Source organism: Myotis yumanensis, unplaced genomic scaffold (genome assembly GCF_028538775.1).
Source record: "Myotis yumanensis isolate MYYU_CA2020_CCGP unplaced genomic scaffold, mMyoYum1.0.hap1 SCAF_14, whole genome shotgun sequence".
Taxonomy (NCBI): Eukaryota; Metazoa; Chordata; class Mammalia; order Chiroptera; family Vespertilionidae; genus Myotis; species Myotis yumanensis.
The window spans coordinates 41837780-41854650 of record NW_027223765.1 but is presented as its reverse complement, the minus strand read 5'-3'; the positions used below and the strand labels follow the sequence as shown (position 1 = coordinate 41854650).

The window sequence follows — 16871 nt, the reverse complement described above, 5'->3', positions numbered from 1 at the left end:
TTCTTCTTCATTAAGCAATGTGGACAAAATCCCTACTTCTCTATATATCAGAGGAAGTTCTGTTAATTGGCTCCAACTCCAAAAACTACGCCAAGCAGGGGAAGGTCTCCGATGAGCTGAGATTTGGCAGCGTAGGTTCTGTCCCACATCCATCCACTCCCACCATCACACAGCAAGCCACCATTGTTGCCCATCTGCCTCCTCACTTTTATTCCTCCCTCCAGTCCTTTCTCTTTATTGCATCCAGAATGATCTAACAGGATAAGCCTGTTACTTTCCCAGCCCTGGTGCCCAAGCCTCCTTTGCTGCCTCAAAGCCTTTGTGTGGCTTTCTCTGATTGGCTGATGCTCCGTCCCCTGACCATGTCAATTCCCTGACACCCTCTCCCCCCACAACCCCACCTCATTGATTCCTACCCATCTATCAGATTTTAGTTCTGATGGCACCTCCTCTGATAGGAGCCCCTATATCAACCCCAAGTGTTTTTCTATGACATCGTCTTGTTTATTCCTGTCTTAGCATTTAGTATATTCTGTAATCTTATTTGTTACCTCCCGACCTGAAAACTTAAGATCCATCCAAGGGCCATATCTGTCTTATTCATAGGTTTACCACCAGGAACTAGACATGTGCTGTACCTGGCCCTTGGTAAGAATTTAGTACAAAGGAAAGAGGAAAAAAAGAAAAGGGAAGGAAATGTGAATGAAGGAAGAATGGAAGGGGAGAGAAAGAAAAGAAACTAAAAAAATAGAGAAGACAAGAAAAAAGGAGGTAGGAAGAAAAGAAGGAAGGAAAAGGAAGGGAGGAAAAAAGGAAAGGAAGCAGAAAGGAAGGGATGAAAAAAGGGAGGGCCTTGGAGTTTGGTAGGCTAGGTTTCAAATCCCACTCTACCACTTCCTAGCTGTGAGGACTTACTTGGGCAGCAACATATCTCCGAGCTCTGAATTTCTCACCTGGAAGATAACAGTAACAACACCATTTCATGGGATTGGTGTAAGGACGAAATGAGAGCAATACATGCCCGAGTCTCCTGACTTCCACTCACCGCTTGCCATGGTGATGCCAACGACGGAGGAAAGGATGGAAGCAGTGGCAGAGACAGAGACAGACAACTTTCAGAGTGCAAGATGAGAACAAAACAGGGTCAATAAAAGAAAATAAATTTAACTGGCTTCTCTATTTTAAAATTATTCAATTCCATATTTAAATTTTTGTTCCACATCCCCTAAGTCAGTGGTTCTTAACCTGTGGGTCGTGACCCGTTTGGGGGTCGAATGACCCTTTAACAGGGGTCGCCTAAATACATCCTGCATATCAGATATTTACATTACGATTCATAACAGTAGCAAAATTACAGTTATGAAGTAGCAACAAAAATAATTTTATGGTTGGGGGTCACCACAACATGAGGAACTGTATAAAAGGGTCGTGGCATTAGGAAGGTTGAGAACCACTGCCCTAAGTCCTTCAAGTCTCGTTAGAAAGATTCATGGGAGATAATGGTATCTATGTATTCCAAATGGTCTTGCTTTTGACAGTTTGGATATTATCTTACCTGACCATAGACCAGCGATTTTCAACCTGGGGTGCTACAAAATATTTAACTTATGCAATACCTGACTATTTAGTCAAGGCACTGACCTCTTTTCACTTAGATTGTCAAATAAAAAAGTGACAACAGCCAACATAACAATAGCCATCTGGTGTGAATGAGTCAAAATTATATCTTTTTTTTTGTCAGATGGGCAAAAATTTTAATTTTGGTGTGCCACAGCATTTTTGTAATTAGTTTATGTATGCCATGAGATGAAAAAGTTTGAAAAACACTTCTGTAGACAATTTATTAGTGATTTCTCAACATCTAGTTTGGGGTATAGATGAAACTTTAACTCATTTTTCCCAACAATATGTTTAAAAACAATATATATATATTTGCAACACACAGCTATTTTAAAGTGTTCCTTTAAGAAAAATCTCACAAGCAATGCATGCTCCTTGTAGAAAATTAGATATAAAAGATAGGCAAAGAAGACATTTAATGCCACCTATGATGCTAATATCTATTGTTGACCTCAGGTAACATGTTAAATGACTGTACAGTATTCAATTATTTAAATATATAATAAATTACTTATTGAATTCCTTGTTATTAGCTATCTCAATTGTATTCACCTTGTCACTAACATGAATGACACTGCAATAAACATTCTTTCAATAAATGTCCTTATAGTGAAATTGCTATATATATATTCTCAACTTTTCAAAAAGTTGAATTACTAGTTAATGGACATTCTATATTTTAGTCCAAATGCCTCAAGAAAATATGTCTTAATTTATACTCTGACCAGAATTCTGTCTTTCTAATACTCATCTCACCACCCCTAAGTCTACACTATGCATTATTATTTTAAAAATTATTCTAGTAATTTTTAAAAAGAGATTATATGGATGGGCCTTTTCCATGGTCCAAACAAGTTACAGACAGAGATAATACTCAAATTCGAAATTCCCGAACAACTAGTTCTACTGCTTGGCCCACTGCAGAATAGCTACCTTGTGTCATTTAGTAGAAAAGAAGTGGACTGATAACTAAAGATCAGATTTTTCAAACTTCACTTTGGATAAAAAAAAATCTGTTGTGTTTTTGTTGTTGTTGTTGTTGTTGCTGAGTTGTTGTTTTTTTTGGTTGTTTTTTGTGTTATTTTTTGCAGTAGAGCCATGCCTGGATGAAAGGCACGGCTGCATAAATTACTCACTTGATGGCAGACATTTTGGGGGATGCTGGAAAATGTGAATTATTAATGGGCTGACCAGAAAAATTATCACATTACATATAGCTAAGCCTATCGGCTGGAGGAAAACCCTAGACATTTTGCTCACTATAATGTTCTGAATATTCTCACAATAAGAAGTCGTTTCTCATCTGGCTTGAACTCTGCATTGTATTGGAAAAGTAAGTTTCCAATTAAAATTGTCATCCTTCACCTTTACTTTGGGTGGTCATCTTGCTAAAAAATTACCTGGAATTGGGGAGCCCATGGTCCTGCTCATTCCCTGTGAGAACACAGGTTGGTGGAATCAAAGGAAATTTGGCAAAGTCCAGATAAAACCCCCAGGATGCGTTTGTATTTCCTGCTTGGAAACCACATTGGTTCACTTGGCAGTCCAGGGATCAGTTTACATTAAGGAGAATCTGATAGGGAAGGAAGTTCTTTTCTGCAGGATTCATTTTGGAAATATCTGAACAGGATACAAAGTCATTCAGACCTTCTCCTGAACTCCCACCCTACCAGTGTCACTTTTCAACATTGTGACTACTTCCAGTTGGATGCTCTAAGCTCCTGGTTTTAATTAAAACTTAATTTGCAAAAATGTTTCATAATTTATGCGTGTCATGTAATTCCTCTGAGATATGAACTTGGAGCCAATGCGGGGACATATAAGGAGACATTTTACTGAGAAGGTTGGGGGAGGAAAGGGAGGTAGTAAGAGAAGTACCAACAGGGGTGCAACAGAGGAAGGTACTAGTACTTTCTTTCAGCCTCCCACAACCTGGATCTGAAGCCACCTGGGAGAGACATGGGCCTTGATATCTAAAAGCAGAGAGCACATATGGCATGTCATAGTCTCAGAGAAACAGAAAATTCAGGAATGACCAGAAGGCCCTCCAAGGAAGACCTACCACGGGATATGGTGAGCCAAAGAATTTGAAACCCTTCAAAATAGATGAATGAGTTGCCCTCTCCCACAAAGGAGGCATAAAAAACCCTCAGAGGAAGGGCAGGGATCAGCGGAAACTCTGTAGACAGAAGCATCGACTGGCACCATTATTTCTTTTGTTGTGATCTCCTTCAACTTGGCTGGCCCAGTGTGGGCAGGCACCAAATCTGTCCTTCTCCATGAACCTGGGTAACACCCTTCACCTTGCCCTGCCATTCCTCTGAGATCCAGCCCCACCCAACCCACTTGCACTGGCCATAGCCTCTTTCAAGTGACTCCAGACCCACCACACAGAGCGGCCAACCTTGATTCCCACCACAGGCTTTCTCAAGTAGTCCCAAGCTCAGCATGAGCATCAGTTGGTCTCAGCTCACACTACAGCCTTTTCCAAGCTCAGCATAAGCAGGAGTCTTCCTTGGTTCATAAGTAGCCTTTCTAAAGCTGCTCCAAGCCCAGAACAAGTGGCAGCCAGCACTGGCCCATACTGGAGCCCCTCCCAAGAAGCTCCAGACTGGAAACACCTCCCAGCCAGCTTTGACCCCCACCAAAGCCCCACCTAAGAAGCTCCACAACCAACATGCCTGATAGGGGACCTGAATGGCACCAAAACAGCTTCCTCTCTGTAGAGACAACCCCACACACCAGATCATCTAGGGTCAGCCCCACCCACTGGAACACCAACAGTGATTGCAGTTCTACTATAACAGGAGGACACACACAATTCACAAAAGGGACATGCCTGAGGCACCTGGCTCTAGTGAGCCCGGGGCATTGTGCTACTGAGACCCATAAGATGCCTCCTGCAGAAGTCCGATATTTTCAAGACTGAGAGATATAGCAGATCTACCTAATACATAGAAACAAACATAGAGAGACAGCCAAAATGAAGAGACAAAGCAATAAGGTCAGGACAAAACTCCCGAGAAATAACTAAACAAAAATGAATATAAGCAATCTACCAGAAAATAATACAAAGAAATGGTTATAGAAATGCTCAATGAATTCAGAAGAATACATGAATTTAGTGGGAATTTCAACAGAGATAGAAAATGTAAAAAAGAACCAATCAGAACTAAATAACAAAATAACTGGAAAAATTCATTATAGGAAATCAGCAGCATATGAGATGATGCAGAAGAATGAATGGATCAGCAATCTTTAAGATAATGTAGTAGTAATGACCCAATCAGAACATCAAAAAGAAAAAGAATAAAAATAAATGAGGATAGTCTAAAGGAACTCTGCCACAACATCAAGCATAACAAAATTCACATTATAAGGGTACCAGAGGAAAAAAAAGAGAGAAAGGGACAGAAATCTTATTTGAAAAGTTCCCTAACCTGATGAAGAAAACAGCCATCCAAATCCAGGAAGCACAGAGAGTTCTAAACAAGGCAAATTCAAAGAGGTCCATACCAAGACACATCATAATTAAAATGCCAAAAGTTGAAGACAAAGAGAGAATCTTAAAAGCAGCAAGAGAAAAGAAGCTAGTTTAAAATAAGGGAACCCTCCATAAGACTATTAGGTGATAAAAGAATAAAATCTACAACCAAGAAAGCTCTAACCAGAAGGGTTATCATTCAGAATTGAAGGAAGGATAAAGAATTTCTCAGTTCTAACTGGTTTGGCTCAGTGGATAGAGCATCGGTCAAGGGCACATGCACGGGTTGTGGGCTTGAAACCTAGTAGGGGGTGTGCAGGAGGCAGCCAATCAATGATTCTCTCTCATCATTGGTGTTTCTACCCCTCTCCCTTCCTCTCTGAAATCAATAAAAATATGTTAAAAAGAGAAAAGAAATTTCTCAGAGAAGTAAAAGCTAAAAGAGTTCATTACCACTAAACTAGTATTATAATAAATGTTAAAGGGACTCCTTTTTAAGCAGAAGAAAAATGCCACCACTAAAAATAATAAAATATAGGGAAAAAACAATTCCATTGGTAAAGGCAAACTTTTATTAAAAATAGTAGATAAATCAATTAAAAAGCTAGCATGAAGGTTAAAATAGTAGGTTCATGTGTGTAAGTACAATAATAAAGAATACACACACACAAGCTGTAAAACACATTGTCAAAAACATCCAACATGGTGTGGAGCTGTGAGTAAAAATATGTATTGCTTTTGGAATACATTCAAACGTAAGCAACCATCAACTTAAAAATAGACTACTATAAACATAGGTGATAACATATGATTCTCATAGTAACCACAAACCTATAACCTATAATAGATTCAAAAAAAATAGAGAGAAAGAAATCCAGGCATATCACTAAAGAGTCATTAATGTTCAAGAGAATAGAGTAAGAGAAAAAGAAAGGCACAGAAAAGACTAAGAGAATAAAAGAGCAGAGAAAACCTACAAAATCCACCAGAAAAAAATAAAATGGCAAAAGTATATACTTATCAATAACTACCTTAACTGTAAATTGACTAAATGTTCCCATCAAAAGATATAGGGGAAATTGATGTATTTACATGACTTGTGCATATGCTGTCTAAAAGAGACTCACTTTTAACTGAAAGACACACAGACTGAAAAGGAAGAGATGGGAAAAGATATTTCATACAAATGGAAACAAAAAGAAAGCTGGGGTAGAAATACTTATATGAGACAAAAGAGACTTTAAAACAGAGACTATAATGAGAGACAAAAAAAGGGTATTACATAATGATTAAAAGATAAATTCTGCACGAGGATATAACATTTGTAAACACCTACATACCCAACATAGGAGTATTTAAATACATAAAGCAAATATTAACAGACATAAAGGGAGAAATTTATAGTACAAATATTAATGATACTTACATAAATGAATAGATTACCCAGGTAGAAAATCAATAAGGAAATATTGTCCTTAAATGATACATTAGATCAGATGAACTTAATCCATGTCTATAGAACACTCCAACCAAAAAAACCCAGAAAACACATTCTTATTAAGTGCACAAGGAATATTCTCCAGGGTAGACACACATAGGCCACAAAACAAAGCTCAATAAATGTAAGAAGATTAAAATAATATCAAACATCTTTTCTGATCACAACAGTATGATGCTAGAAATCAATTACCAGAAAACTGAAAAAAAAGAAACACCCACAAAAACGTATAAAGCTAAACATGATACTAAACAACCTATGGGCTAACTATGAAATCAAGGAGGATATAAAAATATCTTAAGACAAATGAAAACACAATGATCCAAAGATCAATAGACGAATGAATACATACACACACTAAAATATTACTTAACCATAAAATAGAATGAAATCTTGCCATATGCAACAACATAGATGAACCTAGAGGGTATAGTGTTAAGCGAAATAAGTCAGACAAAGAAATACAAATACCATATGATTTCACTTATATATGGAACCTAAATAAAACAAACAGAGACAGACTCATAGATACAGAGAACAAAGTAATGGTTGCCAGACAGAAGGAAGGAGAAGGGATGGGTGAAAAAGGTGAAGCGGAATAAGAGGCACACACCTCCAGTTTAAGAAAAATAGGTCATGGGTATGTAATGTACAGCTAAGGAAGAATAGTATTATCATAATAACTTTGTATGGTGACAGATGGTACCAGACTTACTGTGGTGATCACATGGTAGGGAATATAAAAGTCAGATCACTGTGTTGTACACCTGAAACTAATATAATATTGTATGTCAACTTTACTTTAATAAAAAAAAAACCCTCAGAGGAAAACTATAATGAAAACTCAAGAGTCTGGAATGAAACCATTACTTCACTCAACAGATGTCTTCAAGAGAGAATTTTCAGATCTGCCAAACTGTTGAGACACAAAGAAATCTGTATAGCAAGTTAACCAGAAATATTGGACCCCCAAGAAAGTCGACCAGAAAGACCCTCCCCTCAACACATATCTTTTGTTAATTGTAAAATGAATGAATCTCAAGTCACCCTGCATATCTGCAATGGAAAGAGTATATAGACACTATATAACCTGGGAAAAATTTGAAGGGGCCAGAAATGAAGGCAAAACACAATGTCAGAGCTACATTTTTTAGTGGCTAAAAAAATATTTTGTTACATATTTCAGTGTAGATAATCTGGATCTCTACTTCATCTCCATTTCTATAACTCGGAGTCAATTTGGTCCTGGACATTTTTCTGTCTCCTACGACAAACTTAATAAGCTATGAAATAAAAGCAGAAGGCTACGTAGTTCTTTCATTCATTAAGCCTGTATCTCACATGAGTGGACACATTATATAGATAGTCAAGGGTGAAGGTGTGGGCTGTGAGTGACATACAATCCTCTGTTAGTGTTTTCAATTAGGGGATCCTTCAGGAAACTTCCAGTTCTGTAATTCTAGTCTTAGAGGAGTTCTTTTCTATGAACATTTCCTTTTCTTACATATTGTTTCACGTTGGCCCATCAGTAAATCTACTTTATATTCACCTGAACGGAGAAAAAAATGCCAAAGCCATGTGTTGAATATTAGTTCTCTTTTTTGCATCTAAGAATTGTTCAAGTCAAGACGGGAGCCTATTTAGGAACAATGAGAGCTTTCACACGCTGAGTGTTCACTGTGAGCCAGGCCAGGATCTAAGGGATCTAATGCATCCTTATGAGAAATTCTTATGACAACTCAAGGGGTCAAATGCAATCACCTGTATATATAATAAAAATGGAAAAACTGAGACTGACTCCAAACCTTGTTTTCTGACCCAACAGTATAAACAATTCAAATAATCCAACTGGTCTTTTCCTAAAAACTTAGAATAATCTATTCATGGATAATAAAGGGAACACAGAGTAAAAATAAAGTTGTCTGCTTGCCAGCAGAGGAGGAGAGGACTTTGTCCTCCTCTCAAGCCTGCTGACACAGTGATTTCTCTACTACTTCAGACTTGCTTTGGTCATGTCTAGAAAAGAGAAGGCCTATTAATATGCTGGGACTGCTGATCTCTCAAACTACATTTTGCACCCCAACCCCCAAATCTGGGGTCTGGCAATCCTTAAAGCACATTTTGCCAAACACATGTTCCTATAATTTTGAAGTCCATGTGTATTTCCATTGGAATTTTTCTTATGGTCTTGATTAACTTACAATTAAGTCATAAAACAGAGTAACTTTTTTCTCTTAGTTAAGAAAGTCAGGTCTTAACAGTGACACTTGGGTCCAAATCTCAAAGAGGCCAATATGCTTCTGAAGTTCTCACTTAAAAACTAGAGGAATCCAAATGCCAAGACCCGAGCATAAAAGTATAAGACCACTTATAATGAATACATAAGTTAGGTACCATGGTTAAACATATTTTTAAAGAGTATAAAAAGAGGGCTATCTCACAATAAAATTTAACTTAATATAGGATCATATTTAAATAAAAATTATCTCAATGTCATATTCAATAAATTGTCACTGTCTTTAAAAATTTATTTTTTAAGATAAGCATAGTTATCTGGTAAAAATAATTCAAACCCAACATATTTTTAAATGTGGAATATAAATGAATAAATGGAACAATTTCATTAGATAATCTTGAGGATAAACAAACTAATCATCATCATCATTTTATATTTTAAGTTTTCTACTCTGGTCACAATGGAATAACTAGTATTGGATTAGCCCTTCTGACACAAACAACTTGATACCTAGGCAAAAAAACCCAAACACCTTTGATATTGGTCAACAATTAGCACAGACTTTGCTTCATAAAAGAAGGCAAAAAGTGAGGTTAGACTCATGATCATTCCAATTCTCTCTCTGGAGTTGTTTATAAGACCCTAGAGGAGGGCCGGTGAGCCCAAGCAAAGCATGGTTTGTGCTGAACTGAAAAGGAATGAATCAAAGTTGAAGCCTAAGGTGGCTTTAATTTGCAAGGTGGAACACCAGAGAGAGAAAGCTATACAGATAAAGAGATCCATAAATCTACTGAGAGATCCTCTTGAATTTTTAATTTAATATTAAAATGAACATATACAGGGTGAGGCTGGGCAAAGCACAATTACAGGAGGGAGGAGAGGATAACTGTTATAAAGCTGTAAACAAAAAAAAATATCTATTGGGCCTCAAACATGGCTGGGAACTTACAAGTTTCAACCAGCCAGTATAGAACACCTTGATAAATACCTAAGGCATTCAATAGGAACCCCTAAAAGTTCATGCCTAGGATTAGAACTAAACTAGCCCTCGAGTAAAAGATACACCATACATGTTTAACAAAGCCTAAAAACAAGTATTGCAAGGGTTAGTCGGATACATAAGTTAATTAATTGACTGCAAGACTCAACATTTTTTAAAGAAAAACAACAAAATCCAGACACACAACCACATAATGCCCACTTATCACCATAGAAACAGAAAACTATAACTCATAAAAGGAAAAACAGTCAGTAGAAATTTACTCAAAAATAATATAATTAGAAAATCTGGACTATAACTCAGCTATTAGAAATGTAATCAATAATATACATGAAAACTGAACATTAAAAAGAGAGAAATAAAAATTAAAATTGATGTAAAAAACAGTAGAAATCAAAACCAAATAGGACGCTTAGAGCTGAAAAGTACATATTTAAAATGTCTACTGGATGATGCTTAACAGCAAGTTAGATATTTCAGAGGAAAATATCAGTGAACCTGAAGCCAGCAATAAAAGTTATTGAAACTGAAATGTAGAGAGAAAAAAGAAAGGTGAAGAATTGCAGTAACCAATAGGAAAATATCAAGAAGATAAATATATGTGCAATTAAAAGTCCAGAACTGTGTGATATTGGGAAGGTAAAGAAGAAGAATTGAAGAAATAATGGCTACATATCTTAAATTTGATAAAATTTATAAACACGCCAATCTGATAAGCTTAATGAATCTCAATCAAGATGAACACACACAAAAACAATACCTAGATTCATTATAATAAAATTGCTGAAAACCACCCATAATAACAAACTCTTAAGGACAAGAAATACAATAACAGCAGATAGATATAGGGGAAGAAAGGTAATTATCACTGATTTCTCATCAGAAACAATGCAAGAAAGATGATAATAGAGCAATTGTTTTAAAGTACTATAATAAAAATATAAATGTAGAATTCTGTATCCAGTGAAAATATCCCTCCCAAAACAAAGTAAAATAAATTGTTTTCAGATAAAACAAAATTCTGAAAAAGTATTTTGAACCACATATAGGCTAGCACTTTAGAAAAGATTAAAGAAAGTTCTTCAGGCCAAAGGAAAGTGATTCCAGATGGAAACTTGAATCTATACAAAAGAATCAATAACAGCAGAAATGAAAAAAAATTGGGTAAATATAATATTTCTTCTCACTTTTTAATTAATTGTTTTAAGCAAAATGAAAAAAGTACATTGTGTTGGGATAATAATATATATGAAGTTAAAATTATAATAATAGCACAGACGATGGAAGGGGGCATGGCATATACTATTGTGAGTTGCTTCCATTATAAAGAAGATAGACTGTGAGAAGTTGTAGATGCAAATTATTACATCAGAGCCACCACTTGAAAGTCACAGCTAAGAAGTATAGCTAATAGGCCAATAGTGAATATAAATCACAAGCAACATTAGAAAATATTTTGAACCAAATGAAAATGAAAACACAACATATCAAAAGTTGTGAGATGTGGCTAAAAAGGTTGTTAGGAAGCAACATATACCTTTAAATGCTTATATGGAAAAAGAGAAAAGTTTACTATCAACGGTAAAAGCTTCACCTTAAGAAGTTAGGGGGAAAAGATAAAATTAACCACAATATAATCAGCGGAGGGGAATACTAAAAAAAAAAAAAAAAAAAAGAGCACAATTAATGCAACAGAAAAACAAACAAACAGAAGAGTAAAAACTAAAGGCTTGTTCTTTAAAAATAGTTTCTAAAAAAAAATACCTGATGCTGGCCAGTGTGGCTCAGTGGTTGAGCATCAACCTATGAACCAGAAGATCACGGTTCAATTCCAGGTCAGGGCGCATGCCTGGGTTGTGGGCTCGATCCCCAGTGTGGGGCATGCAGGAAGCAGCTGATCAATGATTCTCTCTCATCATTGATGTTTCTCTCTCTCTCCCTCTCCCCTTCCTCTCTGAAATCAATAAAAATATTTTAAAAAACACCTGAAAAAGTGTACAGCTAGACTGATAACAAATTGCCAATATCTTCAGTAAAAGAGGAGATAGCACCATATATCCTAAATACATTAAAAGAATAAGAGAAGTTTATGAATATCCTTATGGCAATAAATTCAACAACTTAGATAAAATGGACAAATTCCTTAAAAGACAAATGAGAAAAAGTGATATAAGAAAAATAAAATCTATAAAGCCCCATATCTACAAAAGAAAAATAATTTGGAATTAAAATCTTCTCCCTCAAGAAAGCTCCAGACCCAAATGTTTTCATTAATACATTCTAATAATATTCAAGGATAAAATCAGCAACCTTGCACAAACTTTGTCATAAGATAAAGATGGAAATACTTCTTAACACATTTTATTAGATTAGTATTATCAAACTTGACAAATTAAAAGAAAAATTACTACAGACTGAAATCCCTTGTGAATATAGAAACAAAAATCCTTAATAAAATGTTAGCAAACTAAATTTAGCAATATTTAAAAAGAAAAAAAAGTCATCAAATAGTGTTTATCATAAGAATCTACACTAATAAAAGAGAAACATGGTAATTAGCATACGACCACTACCCTTTTCATTGGCTAATCAGTGAGTATATGCAAATTAACTGTCAGCCAAGATGGTGGCCGGCAGCCAGGCAGCTGGAAGCAAACATGAGGCTTGCTTGCTGCAGTGACTGCGGACTCCAACATTCCCCGCCTCACTTGCCGGCCTCTGAGCTACAACTCTAAGCAACTATGTACTATGTTGCAAATAAGAAGATAAACAAAACACCAGAAACGGCTTTCATTCAGCCGGGCTTTAGCAACATTGTTTCGAAGTTTTCAGTGGTGGCGAGGCCTCAGAGCTAAAGCTGGCCCAGAATAAAAAAAAAAAGAAAAAAAGGAGCGGTTGGGAGCTTCAGTCACTCGCTTCCGGAAAACAGCCCTCAGCCCCTCACCCAGACTGGCCAGGCACCCCAGTGGGGACCCCCACCCTGATCCAGGACACCCTTCAGGGCAAACCAGCCAGTCCCCACCCGTGCACCAGGCCTCTATCCTATATAGTAAAAGGGTAATATGCCTCCCGGCACCGGGATCAGCGTGACAGGGGGCAGCGCCCAAACCCCCTGATCGCCCTGCAGCTCTGTGTGTTATAGGGGGCGGGGCCACAACCTCCCTATCTGCCCTGCTCTGTGCCTGATAGGGGGGAGCTCCCCAATCCCCTGATTGCCCTTCGGCTCTGTGTTTGACAGGGTGCAGCGCACCAACCCCCTGATCAGCTCTGCTCTGTGTGTGACAGGGTGCGGCACCCCAACCCCTCCCCCCCCCACGGGCCCTGCTCTGTGTGTGACAGGGTAGAGCCATAACCTCCCCATTGGCCCTGCCCTGAGTGTGACAGGGTGCAGCGCCCCAACCCCCTTATCCGCCCTGCTCTGTGTGTGACAGGGGGCGGTGCCCCAACTCCCCTATTTGCTCTACTCTGTGAGTGACAGCGGGGAGCTCCTCAACTCCCTGATCGGCCCTGCTCTGTGCATGACAGGGTACGGAGCCCCAACACCCCTGATCGGCCCTGCTCTGTGCATGACAGGGGGTGGCGCCGCAACCTCCCCATCGACCCTGCCTTGAGTGTGACAGGGGCCGGTGCCCCAACCCCCCAATCGGCTGTACCCTGAGCGTGACTGAGGGTGGCATCGCAACCTCCTGATCCACCCTGCTCTGTGCATGACGGGGCGGCGCCCCAACTCCCCAATCAGCCCTGCTCTGAGCCTGACCAGGGGCTGCACCTAGGGATTGGGCCTGCCCTCTGCCACCCAGAAGCAGGCCTAAGCCAGCAGGTCGTTATCTCCCGAGGGGTCCCAGACTGAGAGAGGGCACAGGCCGGGCTGGGGGACACCCCCCCCCCCCCAGTGCACAAATTTTTGTGCACCGGGCCTCTAGTGCATATATAAAAGCCTATGCAACCAAACGACCAGTCAACCAGTTGCTTTGACGCACATTGACCACCAAGGGGCAGGCGTCCAACACAGGAGCTGCCCCCAGGTGGTCAGTGTGCTCCCACAACCAACCTCCTGCAGCCAGCCAACCTCCTACAGTCCCTCTCCCCAGCCAGCCGGCCTCCCCTAATCAGCCCTGATCACCAGTCAGGCTGAGGAACCCCACCCATGCATGAATTAGTGCACCGGGCCTCTGGTATTCTTATAATTGATATTAATTGGCATAATTTACCAGATATGGAAGATTGCATATTTCAGGGTGAGCCATAGCAATATCTCCCAGGCCATGCTCAATTTACAATGCAATGTTGTCACTCCTATAAAGTACCGGGATCTATGTCCCTACCTCTTGAAATTGGTAAGACCTTTGTGATTGCCTCAATCTTCTGAGTGTGGGGGAAATAGCACCATGTGACTTCTACAGATAGATTATAAACATGTCATGCACTGCCTTGCTCTGGAGACCCAGCCCCATGCAGTGAGGAAGCTTAAATTAGCCCATGCAAAGCAACCACATAGATGATGTAGGTGTGGCCAGTGTAAGTATACAGCTGACCGCTCATCTGATGTCCTAGCCATCAGCCAGTATTAACCACCCGACATGTGCATACAGGTGCCTCTAGGTGATACTAGTACCCAGCGATCAATGCACCTTGAGCTTTGAGTCTTCTCAGCTAGGACCTCAGATGTCTTGGAGTGGAGCTTAGTTAACCTTAACGTCCCCTGTCCAGATTCCTGCCACAGCATTTGTGAATGTCTGAAAATGGTTGTTTCACACCACTCTGTTTTGAGGTGTTCATTAAGCAGCAATAGTAATAGAAAGTAGATGCCATGTTTTCCATTTTATAGAGGAGGAAACTGTACCTAAGTTAGTGTGGGTGGCAAGTATCAGAGCCAAGGTTTCAACTTGCTTTCTTTGCAAGGTCACCACACTCTACAGGCCTAGACAATAGGCTCCTGAGTGTGGTACCAAGTTATTCATTCAGTTCTAGCTCAGGGCTCATAGACACTTAGTCCTATCATTACCAAGACTATGGTCTAGCCCCCTAATCACCTTGCTTCTCTCAGGAAGACACTTATAGTCATGGTCTTGCATGTATGGGTCACACAGCCAAAACCACCTCACTATTAAACCTTTAGCAAAGACATATCATCAATGTCTACATTTGCAAAGCTCAAGTAGCTCAATCAGCCATGAATTCTGGGCATGTATACAAAAGTTGGTTGAAACATGAGCTTACGGAACTCTTGCCAAACAGCTGCAAAGAGCATAGGAAGCAGAGGAATAAAACCTGTTACAGTCTTGGCTCCCACTTCAGTGCTGCTCAGGAGATATCAGAGGGGGACCAGCAAGTCTTTATGATAACAGGACAAAAATAATTGATTCATTTCCTTCCTAGAAAGATGACTGCATTCAGGAGAGATGAAATGGGTCAGCATTTACTATTTTCCATCGTCTTTTTCTCTGTTCCCCCCACAACCTCACATGTCTTTTTTCTCTTTATACAAACATCAGCTTATTCTCCACAGAGGAACAAGTCCTCTACACCAAACTTGAACAAAATCTCCACAGATGCGGAAGAAAAGTAGTAGGATGTGAGTAGACTCTGAGGTTGTTAGATGTGGAAGGGAACTAGAGGGAACCGCTATTTTTTGCCTGAACAGAACCTGCCCCTTCTTTTGGTAGGAGCACTTTGAGTCACCTGTGAGACAAAACCTAGCCCCTACTCTCAGGTCTGTGATGGGACTGGGGCTGACTCCATTCTCCCCCAAACCCAAGGGTAACATGTGACCTGCCTATGGCCAATCAGAATCCTCCATCCTGCTCATCACTGTGATTAGTTCAGGCAGAGATAAGCCTGTAGCTGAAGCCATGAGAGTCAGCACCAGGGCCTTAGCTAGTACCATAAGGAGAGATTTCTTCTTCTGGGGCAAAGAGCTCCACTAGTAGGAAATAAGCCTGGGCCTGTTGGGGCAGTCTTGACATGGCAAAGGGAGAAGAGTTTTACTGGAGAATAAATCCACACAGGAAAACAGAGCCGAGAGATGGCAAGAAGCAGGTTCCTGACAACATCTGGGCACCTAGATCCAGCCACGCCTACACAAAGGGATATGCACTCTGAAGCTTCAGTTTTAGGATTCAATAGGTTCTCCTTAAGCACACAAGTCTGGCTGAGCTGGATTTCCTGCACAACCAAAGAGATCCGATTCACTAAGACAACAGGTTGTCATCTATCTGTACCAGTGGTTCAGGAAATTTGCTTCATGAGCCCCCAATTCTGTGAACCTGAGACTGAGCAACAGGGGCCCAATTTAATCAGAGTTGCTCTTTATTTTACACATGATGGTTGTTATGATTTAATTTAATACAAGAGCTCTGCTAATTAAAAAGGGGGGGGGGAAAGGCAGCTATTCAGTTTAGCCACATTATTTTAGAGGTCCAGGAAACCCGAGCGGCTTTCACAAAGCAAGCTCCGGACAGGAGTATGCCTGGTCTCTCCTGATCCATCCAACCCCTCTCCTCCCGCCCCCGCCAGCTCCCTTCCCCGCCACTTTCCTGCCAGCTTATCTCCTAATGCCAAGCTACCCAGGCTGCTCAGGTCAGCTTCGGGTCCTGCTTCTGGGATGGAAGCAGGTCTGTGACTGCCAGGCATTTCACCCCAGCCTGTAGGAGGGCCCCACATGGACCTGGGCATTGGTTACCTACACACCGGTGAGTGCATGCTCTGGAAAAATGTCACAGGTGTATTCTTCCCAGAGAGTATCATGCATCACAGACACCCAGGGAACCAGCCAGTAAGTAGAGGACAGTAACATCCTTCATCATGGTAGGCTTCCGTGGCAGAGCCCAACTGCAGTAAATGAGGTGGATGCTTGAGGGAGGAGGAGAAGGGGTCAAAGCAAAAGTTGTGAAACCTACAAAGCACCAAGGAGATGCAGTTTTTGTATGTGACTCCTACTGGCCTGGTGAGGAAGTCCCGCGCGTTTGGCAGGGAGCAAATGTTTTCTGTACCCACTGCCTGTCAGAGGAAAGGGTGGAAAGGGTAGGACTCC

General features: G+C 40.0%; 1 protein-coding gene across 2 annotated transcripts in view; it reads right to left on the bottom strand.

The window, feature by feature from the left end:
* Nucleotides 1–16871, bottom strand: part of CACNA2D3 (calcium voltage-gated channel auxiliary subunit alpha2delta 3) — an 812027-nt gene that overhangs the window by 247772 nt on the left and 547384 nt on the right. The gene's annotated exons all lie outside the window — the stretch shown is intronic.